The following is a 15,522-nucleotide window of genomic DNA, read 5'->3' as shown; positions in this document are numbered from 1 at the left end:
GGCCATGTGGCCGAGACCATGGGGGCGAGGCCATGGGGCGTGAGGCCATGTGGCCAAGGCCATGGGCGCGATGCCATGGGCGCGAGGCCATGGGGCCGAGACCATGGGGGCGAGGCCATGGGGCCGAGACCATGGGGGCGAGGCCATGGGGCGCGAGGCCATGGGCACGGGGCCATGGGGCCAAGGCCATGGGGCCGAGGCCATGTGCGCGGAGCCACGGGGCCGAGGCCATGAGGCCGAAGGCATGGGCGCAAGGCCATGGGGCCGAGACAATGGGGGCGAGGCCATGGGGCGCGAAGCCATGGGCACGGGGCCGAGGCCATGGGCGCAAGGCCATGGGGCCGAGGCCATGTGCGCGGAGCCACGGGGCCGAGGCCATGGGGCCGAGGCCGTGGGGGAAGGGCAGCCTTGCGTAGCAAGGCCCCTTAGGTCCTTCTGGGCACTTTCGCTAAGGGCTCCTGTGAGACATGGGTCTCGTGTCGGACAAGATATTAGGCTTCTTTGCTTGCTCGATGCTAATTGAGGGAAATTTTTGACTATGGCTCTGGTCCATTTTTTGGCATTCACAATATTTATTCATAGCCACTTTCCAATTATCCTCCCATTCGTCCTCCTTGTATTACCTATATTTTGTAAAAAAGAAAAATATAAATGTTTTCATATTATGATTGAGATAATAAGATAAAACACCATTGAATGTATTACCTAAAAATATTTTCTTTTTCAATTCTTGATGGAATGCTATATTGTGTACATCGTGCATTGCATTTTTGACTATGTGCCACGAGCAAATACGATGTGGAACACCAGACATAATATTATCTAGTGCTTTGTTCATTGCTTTGCAACCATCCGTCGAAACTACTGAAGGCATCTTACCACCCATGCACTCTACAAATATTTCCAATACACAATCATATGTGGTTGAAGTCTCATTATCAAGAAGTGCAGCTCTAAACATGCATGTTTTGTCATGATTATTATACCCAAGTAGTATTACTAATGGCTTTCCATACCTATTGAATATAAACTTAATATGATATTTGAAATTTTAATAAGAAATCGATAAAAGGTAAAAATTAAAAAAAAAACCTATTGGTTTTGTAAGTAGACTCAAAAGCCACAAAATCACCAAATAATTGGTATTCAACTTGGGAAGTCCCGTCAAACGAGAACAAATTTGTCAATCTATTTTCTTTATCTAGATCATACTTGTAGAAAAGCGTGTTGTCCAACCCTTTTTTTACTTTGAGATAACCCATTGTTGTGGACGTGTCACAATCATCCCAAGTTGAATATTTTTTTAAATTTACCTTGTACGAAACCTCTATGATACATCCCACATTTCCCAACCATCATGAACTTCTACCATGTAATCCCAAATTTAGGATCTCTTAATTACGTCTCTCTTCATTGACATAACTTGTTCCCTCATCTCGTCCCTAAATATTCTATTAGTTCTAAGAAATAGTTTTTGATGGAAGAACGCAAACTTATGGTTGTGCTGGTTATTAAAACATTTAGTAATCTAGGGGATAGTTTCCCTTCTTAAATTTATTCTAAACTCTGCATTACAACCCGTTCTTGTTAGAGCACAAGCTTCTTTACACCTATTATAAAGATTACAATATTTTTGTTCTCTAAAACCTTCGTTTGAACACACACAACTTCTAATGTGTAAAATACATTTTTTTCCTCCTTCAGTTTTTTTTCTAACACTAAACCCCATCATTTTTGCATACAAAAAATAAATAGATTATACTTGTTCAATATTTACGAACTCCTTCCCTTCGAAGTCCGAAAACTGTATATGTTCCGGTTCTTTGTCAATTTCCAAAAATTGAAGCAAGCTCCTCCATTGTGCAATATTAGGTTTGGTCCATTCTTCATTAATGCCACATTCAACATTGTCTTCTGGTACATTTTCATCATTTGTCTTTTCCAAACGCGTTCCCCAAGCAAGGTATACTTCATGTTCAAAGATAAGGATTTTGTATCTTCTTATTCAGCTTCCAAACCATTTTCGTAACTAGTTATTTCTCCAACCTATTCCTTCTACTTTTTTTTTAATGGTGTGTAGCACTATTCCATATTTTTTTTATATTGAAACTTATTATATTATTAATATTGGAATAAAGGAAGATAATCATCAAAAAAATTGGCCAGCAGGTCTATACTTACAAATTTTGAAATTATAATTGCATTAATTAATATAATTAGTGGGGTGATGGAAAAGTTGATACTTATAAATTTCAAAATTATAATAGCATTAATTAATATAATTAGTGGGGTGGTTGAAAAGTTGATACTTATAGATTTCAAAATTATAATATCATTTAATATAATTTTGAAAACATGTATAAATCCTATAATAATTCAAAATTTTCATTATAATTTTCAAAATTAGGGTTTAGATAACCACAATTGTGCAATATTAATATTTATTCATTTAATGCTAGGATATAGATAGTTGGTTAGATTTTTTGAATATGAATATGTGCATTTAATATTTAACATATATTCAGTGATTAATTGTTCAAAATAATAATTATTGTAAACCCTAATTATGTAAAATAATTGAACTTTCCCAATTTTCAAAACTATACATTTAAAAAAAAAAAAACTATATGTGTAGGTTCTATGAACATTTGCCTTTTAATTAAATACACATGACAATAGGAATTACACAATAATATTTATTTATTAATTTAAAAATTCATACAAAAAAGAGAGAATTAATGAAATTAATTATTGTATAATAATATAATTGTTATAAATTTTTTTTTTAAAATTTATTAAATAATTTTTGAAATCATTGTGTTTTAATGGGAAGTTGAAAATATGTGTAGATTCTATGAAGTTTTGCTTTGTAATTAAGAGTAACTAGAATGTTTAAACAATAGAACTACACTTAAATTTTTAGAAATTATAATAGCATTTAATATCATTAGTGGGGTGGTTGAAAACTAGATACTTATAAATTTTGAAATTATCTTAGCATTAATATTAGTGGGGTGGTTGAAAATTTGAAAGTATTATATTATATTTAAACATGATAATGATAATAGGATTTAGATAATAACAATTAAAAATTAATAAAAAAAAATTAGAGAATATCATAAATTAAAATGGGAATTTCAACAATTAACATCCATAATAATTATCTTTGATGTAAAATATTATAAATTTTGAAATATTATTGATTTTTATTTTTTGCATTAAAATAGGTTATTTCAAAAATATGTATAGGTTCTATGAACCTTTGCCTTTTAATGTGAACATGTCATTTAATAAGTGTACACAAAGTTGTGTTGATAAAATAAAGGTGGATTAATTCCTTTATAAAAATATATAACTATTATATTTACTTTTATTAATTTATTGGGAAGATTAATAGGTGTCTTTCAAATAAATTAGTGTATTTCTAATTAAACATGCAATGCGTTGTTCTACGAATATTGAAATTCAAATATTCCTACATTTTCAAAATTATATTTAAAAATTCTAAATAAAAATTTGGATTATTAATATATAATAGGATTTAATACATGCAAAATTTTGTGTAATAAATATAAAAATAATTTTTTTAAAACTATCTCAAATCGACAAATTGGACAAAATTTTCCAGTTTGTTGCCACTGAACAATACATTTTTTATGATATGTGTGTGTGCAAGGTAACTTTGTAGCTTCCAAACCAACATGAGTGTTCTCAAAGCAAGCAGAACATACAATTTGATCATCTTTAATCAAAACTTTCTCAAATTTTCAATGGATTGCTTGCTTGTCGCCACGAAGTTAAGTCATATTATCCATATAATCTTCATTATCAACGCCAACATCAATGTCAAAATTTTGTTGTGGAGGACGATTATAAACAAAAACATAAACATCCACTTTTACATAGAAATTAAAATCCTCTTCATTCTACATCTTTCTAGCCTAATCAATAATTTTATCAGCAAGAAAAAATATAGAAGGATGGAGATGGGTCTCACCTAGCATCTCGTCATTGATAACTTTTGCATGGTTATTGTCTTTGGCCATCAACGTTTTTCATGAAAGAAATACAATATTATCACCATAAGCAGAGTCTTCCATGCTGTTGTTGACCATCCAATTTGTAAGGTTTGGTTCCCTACTAGTCAGTGGATGTCGTGAATTTTTTTCGAAAATGTGAATAATAAAGAAAGAATTGGAACTTTTACCTAGTGTGGTGGTGTTATTAATATCACCTGTTACTATTTGGTAGTATGGATCACCTAGAATTTCAGGAGGAGCCATAATCCGCGGCTAGAATTGTTACTTTTGCGTTATGACTATAAGCAAAAGATGAGATATGTAGAGAATATAAGATGAGGAGATCTATAAAATATATAGAAACAACTTGTGTTCAAATAAAATAGAGAGAATAAAAGACATCAATGAACTTGTTATGTTTTAAAAAAAAATATATTATACGTACAAGTAATAAAAGTGGTTGAAATATGTTACATGATAAAAACATAGGGAAGATAAATAGTGGTCACTTGGTGACATGGATAAACTACCAATCTTAATTTCAATTAATATGATTATTTAATTTTTTTATTATTTTTTAGAATTAAAAAATGTGGTAAAAAAATTTAAAATTTGATTTTTTTATTAATAAATATAAATTAACATTATATATTGGTTGTTTTATTAAATTCTCAAAATTTATTTGGTTTCTGAGAAAAAATAATTAAATTTTTAAATATCTTCCAATCATAAAATTCGAAAGTTTTACCTTATCAAACTTGTACATAATTTTAATTTTTTAAATTCATTAAATTAAAAAATTGTGGTAATTGTATTAAATTGCATAAATTATTATTGTTGCCGAACCTTTCTGATATAGGTTTTGCTCGAACAGCTCTTGGCGCTTCTACTGGCTGTACAGGTTGCTCAATGATAACCTGCAGGCCAAGGTTTTGTTCTTCATTGTTTGCAGGTGGTACTTCGTAGTTCTAAGAATTGTTGGGTGGCATGGGGAGTCGTCCCAAAAGGGTGTTAAATCTTTCACCTTGGAGGGCATCAACGTCCTCCTGTCTCTTTTGCCCTCTTTCTATTTGGGCTCCCTGTGTCTCCACTAGCCTTTGCAGATTGTTCATCTGCTCGGCTATCTCGCGAACTCTATCAGCTTGGTTTGGAGTTCTAGGGGCAGGCGCGTTCTGAGCTCTATCAGCAGGTGCGGCCTGGCCTCGGCCAGCAACACCTTCCTCTTTGTGCTCTTGTCCTTTTCCCTTTCGGTAGCCGCCACAAAGTCAAAGATCCTCTATCTTAGTTGCCAGATTTGGTTCCAGCTGTACTCTTTGTCCTCGGCCTCAACCCCTTCCTTCCTCAACCATGACCTACATCTTGGTCAACGATCGCTCTCTCGGCTGGGTCTAGTTGATTAACAGCTCGACCTCCCCCGTCTCGAGTGTTAGGCACCATTGTAAGTCTTTATACAACAATGTATAGTAGGGAAGAATATTAACCTAATTAAGCACGCCAAACATATCAAGCACAACAAGCAATCAACAATTTTTAACAAAAGTTAGCAACTTCATGTCATAACCTATACCATATACAACAACGTTTTAAGTTTGGGTCGGCCAGTCTAAGGGATTTACAAAATTAGCCCTAAAAAATGGAGTCATAACCCTGCTAACCAGTTACTAATTTCCTTAATCATATACAAGGTAGGTACATATTTCAAAAGTAGGTGGGTTTCTAACACCTATGCAGCTCCTAACACCTAGTCGGTGTCGCTGTCAGTGGCCATATCAGAACCTTCCTTCGGATCCTCCTCAGGATCTTCCTCGGTCTGGTCCATCGGCTCTTTATATGAAATTTTCCCTGCTGCCGAGTTCGTCGTCAGCCACTTCCTCTACTAACAGGTTCTCAGCTACAACTACACCAAAGTCCTACAACCTAGTAGGTTTGCATGGTCTTTACAAAAAGTATCAACAAGACCCTCACAGCATAACCTAATCTAAGTTGTCCATCAACATATCCAGCTCTATGTCGGTATCCCCGTCCGACTGCTCAGGGTCCTCCTCTGGCTCTACTGAAGACTTCTGTCATGTATTGCGTACATTTCCAAATGGCACGCCAATGTCGTCATTCGTACTCGAAGTGGCAAGTAATTCTCATCGTTAAAGAGTCTATAGAAAATTGATTCTAGGCGAAGGGATCATGGGTAGTTTTCCTATCACAGGGTCACCTATCTCAGGTATATCGACCATAACCTACAATTTATAGAATGAAGGTAAATAAAAAGAAAACAACACACTAAAGGAAGAAACAATACTTACAGTGAGTGCCGGTCTATCTTTGCGAAATGTACATGTGGGTTGTCTACAGAACCGGCTCAACTTGAGCTCTAATACCAACTGTAATGACCCGGATTTTCAAGACTCGATAATGCGGAAATATAAATGTTTTCATTTAACAAAATTTCTCAAAAACCCATAGAAAAAAAAACTTTTTAAAAAGTCATATGGCCATACTTAACATTTAGTTACAAACATGTTTTATAAAGAGTAGAGTGAGCCTAGTTTAGGAAAATTACACAACAGTTCCAAAAATAAAACGGCTTCCCAAAAGGTCGGTCCACATGTACATTTGCAAGGAAGACTCCAGCGCTCACTGCTCTGCCTTGCCCTTGCTCTTACCTACAACATGAAACAACTAGGTAAGTGAAAACGCTTAGTAAGATCAACTTTCAAACAAAGCATGTAGAGAATTAGGGTTCTGGACCCATCCGGACCCTACACAATCAATTTCAAGAACGCTAAAGCGTCCTGGCAAACTTATTGTCATGCCTGATAACCAAGGATAAATTAATTCATAACTAGATAAAAATCCTACACTCAGAAAAATCCCAGAACAAGCAGATATATTATATCACAATTATATCTTATCAACAATTATATCCCTGCACTCAGAAAATCCCAGAGCAAGCAGATATATTATATCACAACTATATCTTATCAACAAATATATCCCTGCACTCAGAACATCCCAGAGCAAGCAGATATATTATATCACAATATAATTCGAGACAACGCTCTATAATTTCCAACAATTCAGGCGCAACGCGCCCTCCAACATAATTGCTAATCTGTAAAAGAGAACCGAGTCTCCACACTAAGATCTAACCAATAAATATTCTCATCTAGGGTAACTATTGTGTTACCTAGGGCATCGCTACTTATCCAAGAGTGTAATCCAATTTACACGGTTTTACGTAGACTTCTATGTTAATCAGTGGTGCTGGTGAGCAGTTGCCCCTAGGGTGTTCAGCCTCAATCAATCTTGGCAACCCCTAGTATCTCTAGGCACTCTCACTGAATGGCCAATATTCACGGCTGCTAACCGGGAATAACTTATCAGAGCACTTGCTCGGATTCTAACCGTCCAATGATTAAGTAAGCATGAGGGCCCCTAGGTCCCATTTATTTTGGCGCCCCTAGGTTTAACCAGCATATCCTCATCTCATGGCCACTCGTCGCGGTAATGAACCGAACATAAATAAAATCAAGCAGTGTGACGGGGATCAGCCGTCTAGGGTATGACGGACATCTACCGTTCATATTTTCTAACTCAGCACCCACTAGACTAACGTCTCTAAGCAACTTTCTACGACATGGTATATATGTGCATGTATCCCTATACTAACATACAATACAATAATTGTTTCATGTTGAAGCCATACAATATAAGTTGACTTACTTGGAGTCCTTAGCGCTCAGCAGGTTTTCACCTTCCAACGTTCAGTCCAGTTACGCTTAGCCAATACTGTAGTTATCCATACAGTATACTCGGATTAATTATGGCACTCATAATTCATTATCATTATTTTGGGCAGTTTGGTCATTTTAATAAAAGTCATTTGTAAGGATTTATAATCTTTATTTGGTTTTAAACCTATTAAGGAAAGTCATACAAAATATTCGAGACTAAACCCTAAGTCTCGGGGAGACCTATCCTAAGGTCTCGATACCTAGGCTCGGGTATCACAATGGTATTTTTCCACAATCCGCTAAAAATCTTATTCTTTCAAGATATCGCTATTAACCCGCACTTTTGACTAGTCGGTTAAAATATGTAAGATTTTAGCCGGTATTATATCCAGAAAATACTAATAAATTCCTTAATTATTTTTAAAGAAAATAAACTTTTAAATTTTCCTTTTATTTTTCTTAAGGTTTTAATATCTAAAAACCGTTTTAAGAAAATTGCCTACTTTGTCTTAATTAGGAAAACCGTTAAAAATTTACCATCTTGACTAATTAATTTTCCAAAATCAATTAATCAATTTTACTTACTAGAAAAATAATTCATTTAATTATTTTCTCAAATTATAGGGTTTTAAACCCTCTTTTAATTTATTAACTATTAATAAATTAAATCTCTTATTTTTAGAAAGAATAAAAGCTCTTTAATAAAAATAATTCATTTAAACTCAAAGGGGTAATTTTAGTGAAAATATGATTTCAAGACTTTCCAATTTATATCTTGAAATAAGCAAAATTTTACTTTTTACCTTATGTTCCAAAATCTCATTTTTACACTAAGTGTGAAAAACCTATTTTTCACATTTTTAACTACATACTTCGTTAGTTCATAACTTGAAATTTACTTACTCAATTGTTACCAAAATTTCCCAATTATATTTCTGTTATGCCATTTAGGTCTTTGTAAAATCTTAGGTCAAAATGAGCATTTTTTATTGGTGAAATCATTTTCCAACAATGAGGTAAAAATGACCTTATTTTCAAGTCCTTATTTTTTCTAAACTTTGACAGTTAATAACTTTCAAACCGTTCAATATTTTCTTACCAAATTTTACAGTGAAATAACAGGTTATGCCAGCAATATTTCCACAAAAGTTTAGAAAAAACTGGGCTCATTTTCCCTATACAGTGGCTGTCCAAACTTGATTCCGAAAATAAGAATACGAAAAAAAACAGTTTTTTGCCTAAACTTTGAAATAGCATAACTTACTCATTTCTAAACATTTTTTAGTGTTTCAAAAGCTCAATTTTATGTAATCGATCTTAACAACATCACAGTACAATTTAATTTTACAAAAACAATATACAGTGGCTGCTTGACCCCTTGGAAGTCACAGCTCAAAACATGTTTTGTTTTAGGGTATCCTACAAAACCCTTGGGGGTTTTGGTTCCCATTTTCAAAAATCAATACACATGCATCATAAAAATTATTAAACAACTATCATAACCTTATTACATCACCAACAAGAAACTTTAAGCATTAAATATACAAAATAATGCTTAAAACTAAAAACCCTACAACAAAATCATCAAAAGTAAACTTTTTACCTTTTTGGTGTTCTTGCTTATGGTTTGGACCTTCCTATTAGCTTTGACTCCTTCAAAATCTTTCAAAAACCCTAACCAACTTCCCCCAACAATATAGTTAATTAGCTATTTGAAACTCTATGCTTAAAACTTTACAAAAGTCTAGATTAATGAAACTTTACCTTAAGGAAAACCCTCCCTAGACCAAGACTTAGCCTCCAAGTTTCCTTGGTGTTCTTGAGGTTGAATATTGAGAGAAAACTTGAGAGGGTCTTAAAAAATCAGATGAGATTGATTGAGAGAGTGTGGGGGTCGGTTTTGGGGGTTAGAATAGCTCACAATACTCTTCAAAATATCACAAAACACTTGAGTGCTTTTCTACCCACTTGCCCACTTGACTTCTTAATTAAATGGGATTTAAATTTTATAAAATTGGGTTCACACAACTCTAAAATTACCACATGGCCGGCCACCCTTTTCATTTTATCTATGTTATATATAATTTTTTTTTTATAAAGGTTAATAAATGTTTCATAAGAAGAAAAGTCCAAATTGGCTTTTGACACATTTTTCACTCTTATTAAGTTTTAATCACCAAACTTAACATTAATTAATTAAATAAAATGTCTCTCACATTTAATTTAATTAATCACATAATAAAATTTAACCTAAGGTCTATTCATGGAATAAAATTCCCCACTTCGGTAAAATTAGGCATTTAACACAAAATGCCCTAAAATTTCCATTTTCTTTTAGGTTTATTATTTTTGACCAAACTTTAAATTTTATGAATGTATTTTATGCCCAAAATATAATTGCCATAATTTTTCATTTTATTTTCCGAGATTTTTACCCGATCAGGGTTTTTGTGTCGGTCCAGGACCGAAAGTCTTATCTTGACTTTGAAAATCACAAAATTCATATTTTGTCTAGCAATAACTCATGGAATACTTCCAAACAAAATATAATATTATTTAAAATAATATTCTTAACCTGAGGTAAAAATCCCAACCCGAGTCGTTTAAAGGTACCCGAAAACGCAGGACGTTACACTAAGAATACTAAATTATGACATAATGAACTGTTCCAACGACACTATTCAAACAATACTACCATAATAGTCTCAGATAGTTGCTCTAGAGAGTATGGCATTGTAGTGAATTTAGAAGGGGACTCAATCCCGAAAAAATATTACTAGATAACATTGTACTAAGGAGACCGAATTATGACCTAGAAAATCGTTCCAACCTGCCCTAGTCACCATGCTAACAAATACTACCGCTAAAGTCTCAAATAGTTATCCTGTAGAGTAATACAGAGTTGTCACTTTAGAAGGTGATCCAATCCCAATCTTATATTACTAAAGAGCTTAATTACTAAATAACATTGTACCAAGGATACATAATCATGACATAAGGAAAAATTCTTACGTCCTTATTCACCTAGAACAAAAATAGTATCGCAGAGTCTCGGATAGTTGTACAATAAGTTTTCAGTTGATACAATAGAGACTTTAGAAGGGGATGTGGTCCCGAGAAAATATTAATATATAGCATTGCACTAAGCATAACTAATTATGACATAATAAACCGTTCCAACGTACACTAGTCAAACAATATTATCGCGACAGTCTCAGATAGTTGCCCTAGACAGTATGGCATAGTAGTGAATTTAGAAGGGGATCCGATCTCGAAAAAATATTACTAGATAAAATTACACTATAAGGAGACCTATTTATGCTAAGAGAAAAGTTTCAACCTACCCTGGTCACCGTGATAACCAATACTATCCCTAGAGTGTCAAATAGTTATCCTATAGAGTAATACGGAGTTGTGACATTAGAATGTGATCCAATCCCGATCTTATATTACATAAGATCTTAATTACCAAATAACATTGCACCAAGGATACCTAATCATGACATAAGGAAGAGTTCTCACGTGCCTATTAACTTAGAAAACAAATAGTATAGCAGAGTCTCGGATAGTTGTACAATAGGTTTTCAGTTGATACAATAAAGACTTTAGTAGGTGATCAAGTCCCGAGCTAATATTACTAGATAATATTGCACTAAGCATACCTAATTATGACATAATGAATCATTCCAACGTACCTTTGTCATCCAATACTACCGGAAGAATCTTAGATAGTTGTTCTAGAGAATAAGACATAGTAGTCAATTTAGAAGGGGATCCGATCCCAACAAAATATTACTTAATAACATTGTAGTGAGATATAGTAGTGAATTTAGAAGGGGAACCGATCCCGAAAAAGTATTACTAGACAAAATTTCACTAAGCAGAACTAATTATTACATAATGAACTGTTCCAACGTACCCTAGTAAACCAATACTACTGTTAGAGTCTCAGATAGTTGTCTTGCTGAGTAAGATAGAGTAGTGAATTTGGAAGGCGATCCGATCCCGAAACAATATTACTACATAACCTTGCACTAAGTAGACATAATTATTACATGATGAGTCGTTACAACGTACGCTAGTCACCGAGATAATTTATACTGCATGCAATAATATATACTGCAGTATATATTTTTTCAACTTGTGCTTACATTTTTTTAATTTTTTTTCTTTTTCATATTTTAAATAATACATATAAATAATATATATTTTTCAATATTTAAATAAAATTAAATTAAAACAAAAAATATATAAAATCTTGTTAAAATAAGAGGCTTTTTTGTTGAAAAAAATACATTATTTTTTTAAAATAATGATGAAAATAATATAAAATAAAATTTTTGAAATTAACAAAAAAATAAATTAAAGAGTGGCAATAAAAATATTGAGAAAAAAATGTTAGAAATGATTTTAAAATTATTTTTTTGTTTAATTAATGGGGTATCTTTATATATTATAGGGGTGCAAATATAATGTCCCTAATATACAAATATATATATATATATTTTGAAACAACAAACAAATTTTAATTTTAAAAGTTTCAATTTACGGTATTTTTATTTTATTTTTTATTATGAAAATTATTTTCATTATTAATAAAATAAAATCAATACTATATTTTTGTTGCTTTATTAAATTCTTGAAATGTTTTTAGTTTATGATAAGAATTAATTAAATTTTTAAATATCTACAAATCATAAAATTATAAAGTTTTACCTTATCAAATTTGTATTTAATTTCAAAAATTTTAATTCATTAAATTAAAAAATTGTGGTAAGTGTATTAAATGGCTTACGTTAATATTGTTATTTTCTATTTCGGTTTTCAACCTAATTATTTATTTTTTTAAATGCATTTAATTGGTCAAATTCGTAATTAAAATTATTGTGGCTGAAATTAATGAGTGATTTTTATTAAAAACATAATATTAAATTTTAAAAATGGGTAGTTGCAGGAATTAATAGATAAATGATTTAAAAAAACAATATTAAATTAAATGTAGTTACATGATTACTAATTACATTTGGGATTTGGGAAGCAACAACGTATTAATTATTTATTCATTAAATTAAGAAAGTGTGGCTCTTGTATTAAATGACATAGTTTAATATTCTTATTTATATGTTCACTTTTTTTAATTTTTTTTTCGTTTTTTGTTAAATGCATTTAATTGGTGAAATTTGTTATTAAAAAATTGGTAGTCGAAATTAATGGGTGTTTTTTATAAAAAAATATTTAATTAATGTGAATGCCTGATTAGTGATTAGATTGGGAAGTTACCACACATTAATTATTTTTTCTTTCAATAATATTTTATTATTTTTTTAAAGGAATTCACAATATTTTAATAAGAATGTGAAAGGTTACATTATTTCTTCATAACACACACTATAAATATAATAGTATATACCCTAAATCGATTGTATTATATATATATAAATATATTTAAAACAAAAAGTCAAGTTTTACACACATTCAATTGCAATGCCTATCATCAACATATCATATTGAACCTGTTGACCTTAGTTTTGGTCAACGACATAGAGTCTAGAAAACGACAGAAAAATAATATAGAGCTTAAGAAAATGATCTAATGGAAAATAAAGAACATAGAGAATTATAGTGGTTCGACCTCAGTGATTGGTAATAACCTACGTCCACTTGATCCTATTATTAGTATTGAGCTCCAAAGGTGTGATCAAAGATCTAGGGTTCTTGATTTTCCCAGACCTTAGAAGAAGAAAACAATACAAACGATGGATAATAGTAATCTAAGTCAGAAAAAGAGAAAAAGATCCCTTCCTTGAGATATTTCTTCTGTATTTATAGGCTCAAGAAGGATTACATGAATTGAATAATAATATCTTTCCTTAATAAACGGATCTTCAGGTCATAATGAAGAGATATTCTCAGATATCATTACAACTGTACAGATCTTTACATAAATGCACGGAGTATACGACCAGTCTAGTCGTATATAAAACTTGAACTTCGCATGTAGAAATATTTCTGGTCGATAGGCGAGCAGTATCTCTGCCACGTGTTCGGCCATGTGTCGAAAATTCTTGCCACGTCACCAACAACTAGTTTTTGGATAAACATTTGCCCCCCAAGTTTATTTATTGCGACCAGCAATAAGTAAACTTAGAAAACTAACTTTTCGTATGCCCCACGAAATCTGTCAGAGCCTCTCGTGCGTTCTCGAAAACTGTGACCTAATCACGTCCAATCATGCATTTTCAGTTTCCAAGTAACCTTTCCGACGGCTGTTACACTCCCCCATGCCTTGAAAAAGGTAACTCATGATTACCCCTTTTCAACACATCTCAGCTTCTATAAATAATCCTCTCATTCACCTTTTACTCGCCATTTCCTACCAAGAACTCTCAAGAACTCCATCCTAGAGCTCATAACTTCGAAGGTCTCCCGTCACTTTGCTTAAGGATTCTTTGTTTGCAAGCCAAAAGTTGTCCCATTTCAAAATCTCCAACCTTCATCCAGGTAAATTTCCTCATCTTTTAAACCCTTTGAGATGCCATGGATACTGCTTTTGAGTTATGAAACTTTTTGTGTTCTTGGGTAAAATTTTGTGAGGATATTGTGTATACCGTTTGATGCTTGATAGGGTAGTGTAGTTTTGCTTTGTAGAAGTTAGGAATCAGTTTGATAGTCAAGATCATGGGTTTAGGGCGTAAAATGGAAGTAAAAATTCGATTTTTAGGCAGCTAAAAAACTGGGTTTTTCCCGCCCCTTTTGAGTTGAAAAAGCTTTTCACTTTCACTTTTTGATTCGTTTTTCAAACTGTTCGCATAAAACTTAGTGTTTCGGTTAGAATGCTGCTGGTCGTAGATGCGAGCAATGTTATTCCAACTTTCAACATAACCTCCCAGGTTGTGCGTCTTATCTCCTCCTTTGTCTATTTCCAGTTTACATGCAAGACCCGTGGGGAGGAGAAAGACCCATCGACGACGATCTGCTAGCTCAACTGCTCGAGGACGAAGAACAACCCTCATCATTGATACCCAAAATTCCATTTTCTCGTACTAATCCAAACACTTCCCCAATCTTGACCCGAAATATGGCTCACACCAAAACCAAGGCCCAGAAAAGGAAAACCTCCGACCCTTCTCATCAGCCTGCTGCTTCGGCTGATGCTCCCTCGACCAGTGGTCGAGATGAAAATTCTTCTGACCCTAACATCCAAAGACATGCCTGCCCTCGACACACTATTCAGCCAGATGTTGAGTGGTACGTAGTTTTTGAAAGCAGGGTGACGATCAGAATGATCGCCAACTATTTAAGGAAATACGGTCTCTTAGGGGTGACCTTAGTCAGACCTAAACCAGACCAAAGGGCGAATCTGCCTGGAGGCGCCTTCAGCGCCTGGTCGAGGTTTCATATCAAGGTAGGGGATACCTTGCCTCTTCACTCATTTTTTCAGGGGGTGGCCAACTATTTTGGAGTTGCCCCCTTCCAAATAACCCCAAACGGATATAGGATGCTTGCTGCACTCTATATCCTGTACAACCAAAAGAAATGGCCTGTGCCATCGCCTCATGAGGTCAACTACCTGTTCGACCTCAAATCCAACCCCAACCAAGAAGGCACGGGGTTCTTCCACTTCTGTCATCAGGAAACCGGGTGCACCTTCCTGACTGACACAACCCACATCTCAAATGTGGGGAGGTACTATCAGGAGTACTTCCTCACAACTGATATGATCGCAGACAACCTGGCCTTCGCACAAGGAGGTAAAACTCTCGCATCACTGG

This window comes from Humulus lupulus, chromosome 6, assembly GCF_963169125.1.
Source record: "Humulus lupulus chromosome 6, drHumLupu1.1, whole genome shotgun sequence".
Taxonomy (NCBI): Eukaryota; Viridiplantae; Streptophyta; class Magnoliopsida; order Rosales; family Cannabaceae; genus Humulus; species Humulus lupulus.
This window is presented reverse-complemented; position numbering follows the sequence as displayed.